Genomic DNA, 14,776 nt, shown 5'->3' with positions numbered 1-14,776 from the left:
ATTTTATAGCTCTCACACTGATGTAGGAGAAAGTGCTGATCTGTTTGTCCTTTGGGAATAGAGTTGCCAAGTAAAATACAGGACACCCACTTAAATTTGAGTTTTCTGATGAACAATGGTTTTTTTTAGCATAAATACATCTCATGCAATAGTTGGGCCATACTTATACATTAAAATTATTCCAACTTCCAATTATATTTAAAAATTTCAGGGGCACCTAGTGGTTCAGTAGGTTAAGCATCTGACTCTTGATTTTGGCTCAGGTCATGATCTCACAGTTCATAAGTTCAAGCCCCACATCAGGCTCTGTATTGTCAGTGGGATTCTCTCTCCTCTCTCTGTCCCTCCTGTCCACGCGCGCTCTCTCTCTCTCTCTCTCTCTATCAAAATAAATAAGTAAACTTACAAAAAAGAAAAATTCAAATGTAATTGAGTGTCCTGCATTTTTTTTTGCTAAATCTGGCATTTTTAATTTGGAAGGTATCGTATAACTGGGTTAAATGTTAGTTTCAAAGCCATTAATGAATATTCAGGCTGTGTTGTAGCTTTGCAAGGTGTTTCCAGTAGTCCTGAGCGATTAATGAACATCCTCTTCTGAATTATCAGGGGCCGGAGAAGTTAGACTCTGAATAAGTTGTGGGTGTTTGTTAAATATTTGCTGAGTGTGTAGAGATAGATGCAGAGACACTAAGCCCTAGTCCAGCTTTCAGGTCTCAAATCTTAGGTGGCAAATCTTAGAGCTCCACGTTCCTTGGACCCAGAAAACTCTGCTTATTCAGAATTGACAGCCTATGTTTCTGACTTGTAGGGAAAAGTAGCCACTGATGTGGTAATGGACTCACTGAACCATTCGGAGTAGTACTTTCATTTTGCAAAGCCCTTCCATGTACAGTCTCATGAGATTCCAATTTTGTGAGAGAGGCAGGGCAGATGAGAAATTGAGGGCTCAGAGAGGGGAAGTGACTTGCTAAAGATCACATAGCTTGTACGTGTCGGTCCAGGTCTAGATGTCTCCTGTGATGAGTGCCAAACAAGGACGCTTTCTCCCACATCGTGTTTCTGTCTTTGCAGCAAAAGCTCTAGTGAAAGCCTGCCCTGGGCCCAGGTCCGGGAGGCAGTTATCTCAGGCTCATGCTTCTGTGAATCTAACGGGCTCAATTAAGTTTCTGGGGGAGGTCGGAGGTGGCACAGAAATAAGCCTGATGCCCTCAGGCTTCTATAGCAGCCTCAGACCCTGAACTGTGAGAGAACTTTCCTTTCTTCATACTCTCCCAGGCTGACCTTTTTTTCTGTTTTTATGACTCTTTTGAAATTGCTTGACCTTGATTTATATTTTAAGCTGCTTTCACCTGGATGCTGATGTGTATTGGCAGGGGGAGGGGGGAGTATTGTGTGTAGGTGAGTGGCTCTTAACCCTATAGTGCATCTACAGTGCATCTGACTCCTCTGGAGAACTTATACAAAGTACTGCCTGGTTTCCGCAGTCTGGGATACTGATTCAACAGATCTGAGATGGAACCTGGAAATCTGTATATTTTTAAATTTTAGCATAAAATCTAGCATGTGCAACAAAGTGAAACATGTATGCATGGATTCACAATTACAATGAAATCAACATGTGTGTTCTCAACACCAAGCATAAGAATTTGAACGTTTGTCAGTCCATTTACAACCTCTTCTGTCACCCACCTAGATCCAAAATCTTTCCTTTCCCTCAGAGGGAACCACTATCCTATTTTGTGTCCATCGTTCATTTGCTTTTCCTTATGACCTTACCACTTATGTATATAGCCCCAAACAGCATGTCGATTAGGTTTGTAACCTGTTATACAAATGAAATAATATTGTTGTTTTGTGGCTTGTCAATGTAGATGCATGTAGCTGTGGTTCATTTGGTTTTCAATCACTGCATGAAAATACCACAGTTGATTTCTTCCACCATCCTTAGACATTTGGGTCATTTCTGTGGTTTGGCTGTTACCAACAGCACTACTGTAAGCATTTTGTACATGCCTCTTGGTGCATATACACGTCCAAGAATTTCCCTGGAGCAGAGAGTAGGAGTAGAATTGCTGGGTCATGGGTTGCAGCTTCCATTTCAATAGAGAGTGCCGAGCTATTTTCCAAAGTGCTCGTACCAAGTTATACCCCATTTTGAGGTGTTAGCATTCCTCCCCAGGACTTTACATCCTCACCAGTACCTGATATTGTCAGACTTTGTCATTTTCGTCCATCTGGTGGATGCAATACAGTATTTCAGTGGAGTCTCAGTTTTCACGGGACTCTCTCCTTCTTTTTTCCTTTGTGTTTTTTTAAAAAAATATTTTTAGACACTTCTCAAGTGATTCTGAGACATAACTAGGTTTGTTATACTCTTGATGTGGACCTGCTTTCATGCATCCATAGGGGTGGCTCCAGAGCCTAATCCCCAACAGTCGTGGTAGTACATGTACTTTTGGTCATTGTATGTTTTTTGTTTGATGGCTATTGAATTGTGAGTGCAGTTCAGTGAAATCAGGAGATAGGGACAAGTAGCAATTGTCCACAGACTTTGTGGAGTCAGACTTTATCAATTTGAAAGTTGGTGTTTTTTAAATTTTTAAATGAATTTTAGAAGAGTGCCGATAGATTACGCATTGCCACTCTGTGACCTGTCTCTCCTCCTTTATCTGCTTTCTTGTGATCTCTGGCATCTTCATGTTACCCTGAGTTATAGGAGAAAAACGAAAGGAAGAAGAGGAGAGAAGAAAGAAATAAGTGTTCCTGAGTGTGGAAATATATCCATGCCTTTATGTTTTTATAAAGGGCCAGTACATGCACTGACTACAGACTTTTTCCAATTAGTTAGACCAGTAAGGATTGGAATATTCATGTTTTAGTGAGTACTGCCAACTTCCATTTGTCTGAAAAGCATTCTTACTAACATGAAGGACAATGATGTGAATAGCCATGGCAAAAGCCATTGTAGATATATCAGTCCGCTTGATCAAGTTCCTTAGTGAACAAACACATCCAAGCATAACTTGAGGGAATCTCAGCACTGTCAGAACTGGTATTTCTTTTTCCTGGGGTCTAATGGAAATATCTGTATAGTCACACAGCCTTGATCAGTCTTAGAAACAAGGGACTAGCCTCTAGCCTTTGTAGGCACACATCTGGAATGTCACTGAGAGGTGTTCAGAACTTCCAGTAATGGGCCGCTCATTGCTTTTTGATTCAACTAATTATATCACTCCCTGGTCACTGAAGTAAGGTTGCTACTCATGAAGCAAGCTGATGTGTCTTAACGTCTCTTGACTGTCATGGAAAGAGGTGAAGGTGAAGGAGAGAAAATGGCGTGCCCAATTTGCACAGCACCAAAGCAAGGACCTATATCCCAATCCTAAATGCCATCTCTTTAGAATCTCCCTTTCTCTGATGATCCCCTCTTGGCAGAAGGGATTCTGGTTGTGGAGATAAGAAGGAGGAATGGGGTGCACTTTAGGGTAGTACAGTCAATAGAGATTTTTTAAAACTCAACATTTATTGGTTGGATGGTATTTAGACTCTATTGCAATATTTCTTGTCAGAGGATATAGAAAGACCAGAAAAAGGCAGTGAGATAATACCAATCATAGATAATGAACTGTAAGAGTATAAATTCTGAATGATTTTAATTTATAGCCGCTGTAGCTGAGAATAATAAGGAAGATACAATTCAGAGCAGCAAGATAATAAAAAGTGATGGTCTTGATTGAACACAATATTATAGATTAATAAGATCTTGAGGAATCATCAGGTTGAGGCGTTCTATGACTTTTTAAGAAGTGCCAGGAGCATGTTTGACATCTACTACTTCTGGTGTTTTGGAATGTAGTCACATTTTTCTTCTCCAGCAAGACAAGATCTAAGTCTCCAGCATGGGCCCTAGCTTCAAAGTAGAAAACAGATTAGCAGCTTCTCCCCAGAACCCCTCCATAACCCCTCAGTCATGTGTGTACCCAAGAAGAATGGGACTAGACTCAGCTAAGAGGAGCGGACATCCTTCCTGTATCAACTCAACTCTCTTCCACAAAACTGATTCTCAAGTCTCTGTTTGGGTTTGGCTTTTGTCTTTCTCTGACTTATTTTGCTTAGCATACTCTCTAGCCATATGATTTCACCCATATATGTGGAATTTAAGAAAAAACACAAACATGCAAAGGAAAATAAGAGAGAGACAGAGAGAGAGAGAGAGAGAGAGAGAGACAAAGAAACAGACTTTTAACTATAGAGAATAAACTGGTGGTTACCAGAGGGGAGGTGGGCAGAGGGATGGGCGAAATAGGTGATGGGGATTAAGGAGGGCACTTGTCTTAAGGAGTATCCAGTGATATATAGAATTGTTGAATCACTGTACCATACACCTGAAACTAATGTAACACTGTATGTTAACTATATTGGAATTAAAAAAAAAAAACATGCCTTGAGTTCAGAAGGCTAATAAGTATTGTCATTGTCCTAGAATTCTGGAATGGCTAATTCTGCTGCCACAGATGACAAGGGGATTGCAATGCCAGAGTGGGGTCGTTCTGCTCCAGTTATACCCTTGTGCATTAGTTTCTTATAGCTGCTGTAACAAATAAACACAAACTAGGTAGCTTAAAACAACATAAGTTTATTTTATCCCAGTTCCAGAAGCCAATAGTCCAAAATCAAGATGTTATCAGAGTTGGTACCTTCTGAAGGCTCTGCAGGAGAATGTATTCCATGCCTGTTGCCTACCCTCTGGTGGCTGCTGGTAATCTCTGTGCTCCTTTGCTTGTAGATGCATCAGTCCAGTCTTTGTCTCCATGTTCACATGGCATTCGTCTCATGTCTCAGATCTGCCTCTTATAGGGACATATATCACTGGATTTGGGGCCCATCTTAAATGCAGCATGATCTCATCTCCAGATACTTAATTTCATTTTCAAAGACCTTGTTTCTGAATAAGATCACTTTCCTAAGTACCAGGGATTAGGACTTGGGCATATCTTTTGGGGACCATGGTTCAACTTACTACACATTGATTTTTCTCCCCTTGTGTGTGTACTGGCATGTGGATCATGTGTGCCTCTCCCTGCACTTGGGGGCCCTTAGACCCTTTAGGAAGTTAGGTTAGGTGATTTCAGAGGAGCCCAGATTAATACCAGCATTTATTCTCCTTCCTTTAATTCCTTCCCCCCAAGGTTTGCAGAGTTCTTAAAAGAGTGTCTGAACACTTCTCAGATTGAATCCATCCTGGGAGTAGCTGGAACCTGAAAACTGGGCCACATTTTGAGCTGCAGGTACAACCTTGATGGGCAGTTTCTCTCAGTTTCTCTCTGCACCCACTCTCCCTGGGGGCTGCAGCTAGTGGACTGAGCTGGCTCTAAGTCTTATGCTCTGACCTTAACCCTTTTTCAGTATTGACAGGAAAATGGAGGGATGAACGTCTGCCTAGCATTTCCTCCTTCATCCAGTAAAACTTGTCATTAGCCACCCATTTCTGCTCTTGGGCTTTACTGGCTGACTAAGTGGGACCTCATAAATTAGCCTCTTCCATCATCGATACGTGCATGTGAGTGGGTTTACAGCTCTTTCTGGAGAGCCAGTTCCATGGGTGAGAACAGGATGGAGATGGCAAGACAGGCTGTCAGTGAGGCAGAATTGAGAGGAGCTCTAGGGCTGGAGTGTCATTGAGAGCACACCCTGGCGGCACCCCTCTTGCCCCAGCCCTCACTGTCACAGAGGTGAAATGTGCTAATGCCTGCTTAAAGTCAAGTGCTTCCTGCCCACAGGGTTTAGTGATCACCTTTCAGGTAACCTGGCTCATGGGAGAGTCAATAATTGCTCACCTTACTTTGTGTAAGCAGCCTTTAGCAAAGACCTCTGGTTTTAGGGTGTAGAAGCTGGGAGAGTGGTCAGTAGAGATAGGCAAACTGGAATAGAAGAAAAATACAATTACAACGACAGATACTACACACACACACACACACACACACACACACACACACACACATTCTAGGACAGAACAATGTTTTTGTGTGTGTGTTTTTGTTTTTCTTTTCACTTGTTTCAAACGGGATGATCCCAACTGGGACTGTCTATGCAAAGTGTTCCTGGGTTCCTGCCCCCAGGAGCTCTCTTCCTATGCTTCTTACTCTGTCTACTATGAAGTTTCTGTTTTAAGGCAACAGTCTCTGAACTTTATTTATTATATGCCTCATCAGTAAAATATTTCTGAGCATGTACCCCTTCCATGTAAATACTTATCAATTATATGTATGTGTTTGTTCCTCACTGTGTAATACTATTGGTAAAGCTTCTTTTCTGTCTTCTTTAGATAAAAATAAACATAATCATGGGTACATTTCGGAGACACTTTAGAGATAGGACATCTGCTGTCCCATCCTATAAATGGGATCAGACTTCTGGGTTCGTTAAAGCATGTCACCTAGCCCCCGGGTCACTTATGTCTCTGACGGATTCTTTAAGAAGCTGCCTCAGCAGGTTTCTCCCTGAGCACTCACCTCCCAGCTTCTAGGCTACACTGGCCAGACACTCCTCCACCAAGAAGGCCTCTTAGACAGGTCTAGCTCTTGTGGTCTCTCCAACTCATAAATTTCAAAAACCATTTAATCTCTTTTCTTAGACTCTACCTGGTTTAGATAGGAAAGAAATCACTTCTGGGCAGAGTGCCACTAATAATACAAGCTTAACCCTTAAGAATCAAAAGATACCTTTCTCTATAGACTACCTGACCGACCTAAGAAACAGGGTCGCAACCAAGTATTTCCTACTGGCTTATCTAAAAAACTACCTTGGTAGTGTTGTTTATGATGGTGAAAGAAATCATTTAAATGCTCAAACAATAGGGAATTTGTTACATAAAGCATAGTATACCTAAATATTCTGCTGCCAAAACAGATCAAACAATATGTGTGGTATAAGTTGTTTTAAAAAAGAGAAAACGAGGTATATACATAAGGAAAAAGTCTTTATCTGCCAACTTGGTGGTAGAAGTTATTTCTAGATGACTGAATTATCAGTGATTTATATTTTCTCTGTGTGCTTTGGTATTTTTCAAAGTTGAGTCAGTGAACATTCATTGCTTTTATAATAAAATAAAATATGTTATATATATTTTTTAATACAAGAGATCAAAAATTCTCATTTGAGGCTATTATTTTAGATTTTTGTTGGGGGGGGGTGAGAAGCATGTTAACTGTTTTCTGCCACAACAACAACCAAAAAAAAAAGCCGGCGCTATTGGCAATGGTGGGACACACAGGTGGGTGGACAAGCAAGTTGCTTTTCTGCCTGCCAGGGTAGGGTGCATTAACATTGGCCCACAAATCAAGAGCATTCCCACCCCATCCTCATTCTGCTTGACTTGTCCTTGAAGGGTGGGAAAGGGTAACTGTGGGAACCAAATGTGCATCAGGTTCAAGAATGTACCCAGGTACCATTTACAGCATGTAAGCAGCAGGGGCATGCTCTATTTCAATTGAATTTTTTCCTCTTTAGACATTTCAGAAGGGTTCTTAGTGGCCATGCCTTTCATTTGAGCCAATTTCTCATCAGAGCAAGGTCGCTGGAGGGATTTGTAGCCTCTTATCCCTGCCCCTCCTCTGGAACTCACCATGAGAGGCCATGTTAGTTCTCTGGTGCTGCTTGCAGAAATGTGTCCCTCATCTCCTGAGCAATGAGGTCACTGGGCTTTAAGTCCTGACCCTCGAGCAAACCCTTCAACAAGCTGTGACTTGTGATTCTTTCATTTTAATGAGATTCTGGTGCCAACCTGGCAGCACTTGAGCTCCAGTGAGGGACTTGCCTTAATGAGCCAGAATACTTGCAGAGTGTCTGTGAAGTATTTCCTGCCTCTCCATGAGGACGAGCCTTTCCCAGGGTATTGCCTCTGCCTCTAAAGGAAGGCTTCACTGGGAGGGGATGGATCATGGTTGTCTGGTGATGATTATGCCCTTCTTTACCTGAGCTTAACAACCTTGCCCACAGAGCATGTGACATAAGGAAAGAAGGACTGGCATTGTAGGGAAAAGGGGTCTGGGCTCTCATCCCAACTCTGCCATAATGGATGTCACTTTATCTGTAATGGCCCTTGGGTTCCTAATCTGTAAGGTAAAGGTCTTGGACTGGATTGTCACTAAGGCTATTTCTTGTTCTGATAAGGGAGCATTCCTCTAGACACTTGTGTGACACCATGGAAGGAAGAAAGAGGAGCTCCTATGCCCATTAGCATAGATGAATTTGTCAGGTTAGCCCCTGAGGCTGGTGATCCTGAGAGTGTCCACAGCATGGGACTGTGGGCTGGTATGACAGATACAATTATGACCACCCAAAGAAGCCCTAATTCCCAGAACCTGGGAATATGTTAGCTTACAGGGCAAAAGTGACTTCGCAGATGAGATTATTCTCGATTATACGCATGGGCCCAATGGAATCACTGGGGTCCTAATATACAGAAAAGGGAAGCAGGAGAGCTAGAGTCAGAGCAGATGTGATGATGGAAGCAAAGGTCAGAGAGAGACAGAGATGTGAAGATCATCATGTGCTAATAGGCATCAATTTTTCAATTTTGTTTATTTTTTCAATCATGTATTTCTTCATTTCTTAAACCAACAATTGGTAAGCCCCTACTGAAGGCAGAGCACTGCAGGTTAATGTCTAAGTCAGGGGGATGTCTAACATCAAGGAGGGCACAATTCCATGTAAAGTGGTAGCACAGCAGCTGCTGGCATTGAAGATGGAGGAAGAGGCCAGGAGAGAAGGAAGGCAAGCGGCTTCTAGAAGCTGGAGAAGGCAAGACAGTGCCTCCTCCCTTGAATCTCATCTGAAAGGAATCAGATCACCAACTCATGTTAGACTTATGACCTCCAGAACTGTAGGGTAATAAATTTGTATTATTTTAAGGCGCTAAGTTTCTGGTAATTTGTTATAGCAGCGGGGGAACTGAAGCTAGAAGTAGCAGAAGTTCTAGGGATATGACTCCTGTGGGTAAGAAGGACTGAAGGCACCCTGGGCAGGAGCTGGAGGGACTGATGTTCCAAAATGGAGAACCTGGGGTGAGGCTACCTACCTCACCCATGGAAGGAAGCTGAGATGCTTCCCAGGGCAGTTTCTGTGAAGCTCCTGTGTGAGGTGGCTGGAGGAGACAGTGAAACCACACATGCAAGGCCTGTGGTGAGTTGCTGACAGCTCAGGGACTGGCCCTTGGCTCTGTCCTAAATGAAAATGGCAAGAGCTACAGTCTGCAAAGTGCTTTTTTGTCCACGATCCCATTTGATTCTCATAACATGGTGAGATGGGTATTATTAGTGTGACTAAATGAATAGATTGGTAAACTGAGGCTAAGTGGTAAGCATCAAAGAAAGAAAACTAGGACTTTCCCATTCATTGTGATGTCCCAAGAGCCTGGCCCAAGGTCCAGTATAAAATAGACATTCATTAAGTATTCCTTGAGCCACGGACAGAAGCTTAGAGAAATGAAGTAAATTGCCTAAGTCTACAACACTGGTATGTAGCAGAGCCAGATCGTGAATTCCAGCTTTTGAACACTGAATCTCATGTCCTTTCCATTATACTAAACTCTTCCTAAAACACAACGTTTCCCAGGGCCTATTCCTATATGGGACTCACTCTCATTAAATGTCTGGAGGTACGTTCAGCTCATGGCATTGACCACCTGCTAGTGATGCTGGGGAGACTTGCTCAGTTCTCTGACACAACCAGGTTATAGCCACTGTGGTGTCTGTAAAGGCAGTGTCTTCATAAGGGTCCAGGGAAGTCCACTGTCTCCTTTATCTTCTTTGCCGATGGCCAGAGCAAGGAGTACTGCCTGAGGCAGGCACAGCAGGAAGCTTGCTGTCCAGGCTACATGGTGAGGCAATTAGTGTGAGAAGGTAGAATTGGGTTATTGCAACAAGCACTGCCCTGTAGAAACAGAAGGAACACTGTGCTGGGACTCAGGAGTGGTGGGTCTGCCCTTCACTAACATGTGACCTCAGGCCTCAATTTTTCAACTGGTAAATTGAGTGGGTAGGACTAGATAATCTCTAAGAGAAGCTGTCTTTCTGACTTCCTTATTTCCTCTTATTAAGAACCTTTTATTAGTGGAGTTTTTAGCCTCACTTATTTCTATATATCAAATGGTTCAGATAAGACATATCTTAAAGAAATATGGGCTCTGCTTAAGAAAAGTCATGAGCCTAGTGAGAAAGAATGAAATGTGGCCTTTTGTAGCAATGTGGATGGAACTGGAGAGTGTTATGCTAAGTGAAATAAGTCATACAGAGAAAGACAGATACCATATGTTTTCACTCTTATGTGAATCCTGAGAAACTTAACAGAAGACCATGGGGGAGGGGAAGGAAAAAAAAAAGAGGGAGGGAGTCAAAACATAAGAGACTCTTAAAAACTGAGAACAAACTGAGGGTTGATAGGGGGTGGGAGGGAGGGGAGGGTGGGTGATGGGTATTGAGGAGGGCATCTGTTGGAATGAGCACTGGGTGTTGTATGGAAACCAATTTGACAATATTGGTTGTCAATATTGGTTTTTCATATTAAAAAAAAAAAGTCATGAGTGGCTTTGAATTTATACTTGAGGAGTATTGAAGGAAAGCCAGAACCTTGCAAAGAGGAATAAAATAAAATTCTCTTGAATGGGTTTAACTACAGTGTAATTCTACTTAGACTGGAAAGGTAATCTTTACTCATTCAAGATGGAGAAAGACTGGTTCAATGTGAGATGAAGAGAGATCTGGGGGTAATTTTACCTCTGTGGCTGTCTTTCCTGACTTGTGATAAAAATCGATGGAAATAATGCATGAGAGACCACTCTGTAAACAGCAAAATGGCATATAAAGTAACATATAGCCTAGTCTGACCATGGTTATCTCAGCCACGCAGCTTAAAACAATGAGTTCTACTCACTCTTGATTTAGGAATCTTGATCCTAAAACATAAGAAGCTCATTCATACCAGGTATCCAAGTATAACATCTCTAGTGGTGTTTCTAAACTTAGGACTTTGGGGACATGACAAAAGAATTTGCTGAGAATGACTGAACCCTCACCAGCAATGGTAATCATGCACATTTGCAAATGGAATTGTAGTAGATTCTATAGAATACATGGGGGTTCAGACTTTAGTGTCCAATTCTCCCCCACTAAAAGATAATTAAGAGCCTTTAATGTGAGTGGCTACAACAATAGTTCAGATTATTCTCCTCTAAAGCATTATGATCTATTTTGATTCATTCCACTTCTTGCTTTAGGATTCTTAGTACTGATTGCTAGTCAATGCTTGATCAAAACACACTTGAGTATTACATCTTTCTTAATTGATTTTCATGGAAGCTGTTATTATTTGGAAATATGCTTGATGCATTTATTTGTTAATGAGACTGGTTGCATGCATAGTGTGGCATCTCCCAATGCCTTTCTTATGGAGCACCCTGACCTGCAGTTGTGTTCTCTTTTGGCAAATGTCATCTCTCTGATGTGATCAGCATCTATATACAGGAAGCGATGGAAGGGGCATTTGAAGTACTATGCTGGCAATAAGTAATGATTTATTCCTTATAAATAAAATGAGAATGTTCAAAAAGGAGAGTGCCTAAAATGAGAATGGTCTTCTCATAAAGTAGATAGACGTTAAATTCACTTCTGCAACAATGACATGAGAGGCTCCTTTTTAATACTCTCATCTGCAATATTGCTTGGGCTAGACAATTATATTAAGATATAATTCATTGGATTATATACTCCCCCTCTCCTAAGAATTCTTATTTCTTCATTTATTAACAAGATGTGTTTATGCCCAAAAGGCATCCATTCCACAGTGATGTGTACTCAGGGAGTTGAGTATCAGAAACCTCAATGCAGTCGCTGCTATCCTTCCAATGTTCAAGCTCTTAACACAGATTATACCCTATTTAGAGACTAACTATAAGTTAGATCACGAACACTGAGAATATTTTGGGGCACCTGGGTGGCTCAGTTGGCTTAGTGTCCAACTCTTGATTTCAGCTCAGGTCATGATTCCAGGGTCATGGGATCAAGCTCTGTGTTAGGCTTTGCGCTGAGCATGGAGCCTGCTTTAGATTCTCTCTCTCTCTCTCTCTCTCTCTCTCTCTCTCTCTCTCTCTCTCTCTGTCTCAAATAAAAAAAGAACATTGAAAATATTTTTTAAAAGAGCACTGAAAATAATTAATGCTTTCAAAATGAGGATTTTGGAGAAGGTAAGAGTCTCAATTCTTTTGACTTCTCAACCCTCCAGAGATCACCCACATTTGTCCAGCCCTCACAAAAATGCTTCATTCCTTTCCCTTATTTTTTGTCTCTTGCTTTCCTTCTCTCTTCTATTCCTATGTCTTCTGATCCTCTTCTGTTTTCAACCTGTATTTCTCCTGAAAAGATGAATGTATCTTTCCCATTGTCCACAACTCTGGAAGCAAAATAGGCAGGATCAGCAGGAATGGCTGGCACATGGACAGGAAGCAGGCCTTGCCTACCAATAAAGACATATTCAGACATGTTGGCCTTTTGTGTGACACACATATAAGGACAAGTTTGAGAAACATTGCTAGAGAAACAAGAAAGTTAGACAAATTCTTGAACCCCTCTGCTCCATGAGGAAATAAATAAAACCCCACTTACTAGAAACATAAGCTGAATCAATTGGCTTCTTTATCTCTGGGTTGAAAGGCAAGACAGAAATTCAGTGTCCTGCAGAAGGGAGCTAGATGCTTAAATGGAGTGAAAGAAGGATCCTGAAGCTGTCCTGAGTCTTTCAGATGGATTTAGAAATTGAGTTTCTGCAGGAAATCTAATTAGCAATACTCTTCCCAACATCCACACTAGCAGCAGGCAGCAGTCCACAACTTATTTTTAATTCATGTTTCCATAAATGCATGAGCAAAATAATTGAGCCCATTTACTCTGAAAAAGGGAAAGAAAAAAAGAACATGAAAACAGAGGAGAAACAACCAAAGGACATGAGAGTAATGAAGGGCTTTTGTGTAAGCATATTTACTGGGCCAGTTCAAGATAAAAGACTTGACACTCACTAAGAAGGTCTAGAAGTGAGGGGAGGAAGGTAACAGGAATCAGTGTTCTGAGACCATCTAGACTGTATGACATTTCTGTGTGAATTAAAAAAATCTTGCCTTCTCTGGGTAAAGGAATTGGGAAAACATGCCTCCTCTGGATAGATGCAGTCCAGTGCTGGAACTCATAGCTGGACAAGCAGAGCATGAGCTGAATTTCAACCCCATTCATCCCCTCACTCAACACATTTGTGCAGGGCACAAATCACTCAACTGTGTATAGTGACCCTGTTAATGTTTATCAAGGGCTTACTTTATGTCAAGCACGTATCATGCACTGCTTTATATGATTCTCATAATAACCCTATAAAATAGTTTCAGAAACATGGATATCTATGTTTCAGGTGAATAAAATTAGATTCAAAGAAGTAAGGTAAGGCAGGATTTTCAGCCATGGTGAAGTGACGAGACTGGCAAATTCTTTCCCCCCCAAAGCAACTATAAAGCTGGACAGAATTAACAAAAACAACCATTTGGATTCTCTGAAAAATTGACCAAATGAATATAATGATCTGAGAAGTATTTGTGCTTAAGAAACTGATGAACTTCTGTCTTCCTTTCAGAGTGTGGTTACAGATAAGACCCAGGTAAGAACTGTGGGAATCTGTGGCATTCTGACCTGGTGCTTCTCCTATCTACCCAACTCTGTCTACACAGAGGTCCTTACAAAGTAGGGTACACCATGGAGACAAACAACTTCTGCAGTTGAAGGTGGCTCACTAGATTTGGAGGAGGGGGCAAAATACATGCCTAGCAATATTGTTGGTGAAAATGATAATCTGTGGTGCAGCTAACCTGAGGCCAGGGCAGGTATATTCATGGTTGAGACTATGTATATTCCCAATGAGAATGGAAAAAGGTCCAAGCTGGCCATAACCTTCTATTTAACCCTAAGACTGTGCATACATGCATAAGAGACATCAGTATCCTGAGCACTGAATATACTACCTTACCCACATACAGATCTATTGACAAAGGACAGAATTTTTAGTGGTTCAAAGTGTTTAAGCATGTCCTCTGTCCAAATATTTGCAGACCACTAAGATATATATGGATGAAGCATAGGAAGCCAGGCTTAAAATTAAAAGCAAGAACACTAAAACCACAGCAACAACAACAATAACAACAACAACAACAACAACAACAACAACAAAGCTGAACAGAGTCATCAGCGGTCATACACTGTGGAAAGACAGATTTCACAGATATAGCTCAGCCAAGGTATTAAAGAAACAAACTAAGTTAGTAAAAATAAAACAAAATAGCAACAACAAAAGAACCAATAAAAATATTCAGGGGAGAAAATTAGAACCCAAAGTTGCCAGCAAACCTACCTTACAGTAAATATTAAAGTAAGTCCTTCAGCTGAAATGAAATCATACCAGGGGATAACTTGAATCCACAGGAAGAAATGAACAATAGTAGAAATAGTAAGTATGTGTATTAATATAAAATGCTCAATATATACATTTTTCCTTATTTCTTTTGTTAACAACTCTGAAAGACATAATATATAAATGCACAATTACAAAGCTATATTTTGGGTTTACATAAATATAGATGTAATACACATGATAATAGCACAAAGGGTAGAAAATGGAGCAAAATTTCTATATTTTACTGGAATTATGTTAGTGTTAATCTGAAGACTGTGATAAATTCAGATGC

General features: G+C 41.1%; 1 protein-coding gene across 1 annotated transcript in view; it reads left to right on the top strand.

The window, feature by feature from the left end:
* Window positions 1–14,776, top strand: part of ALK (ALK receptor tyrosine kinase) — a 682,318-nt gene that overhangs the window by 218,746 nt on the left and 448,796 nt on the right. The window lies entirely within an intron of this gene.

Source organism: Herpailurus yagouaroundi, unplaced genomic scaffold (genome assembly GCF_014898765.1).
Source record: "Herpailurus yagouaroundi ecotype Mexico unplaced genomic scaffold, PumYag 188, whole genome shotgun sequence".
In the NCBI taxonomy this organism is placed as follows: Eukaryota; Metazoa; Chordata; class Mammalia; order Carnivora; family Felidae; genus Herpailurus; species Herpailurus yagouaroundi.
The sequence above is the reverse complement of the archived record's forward strand: the minus strand, read 5'-3'. Positions and strand labels throughout refer to the sequence as shown.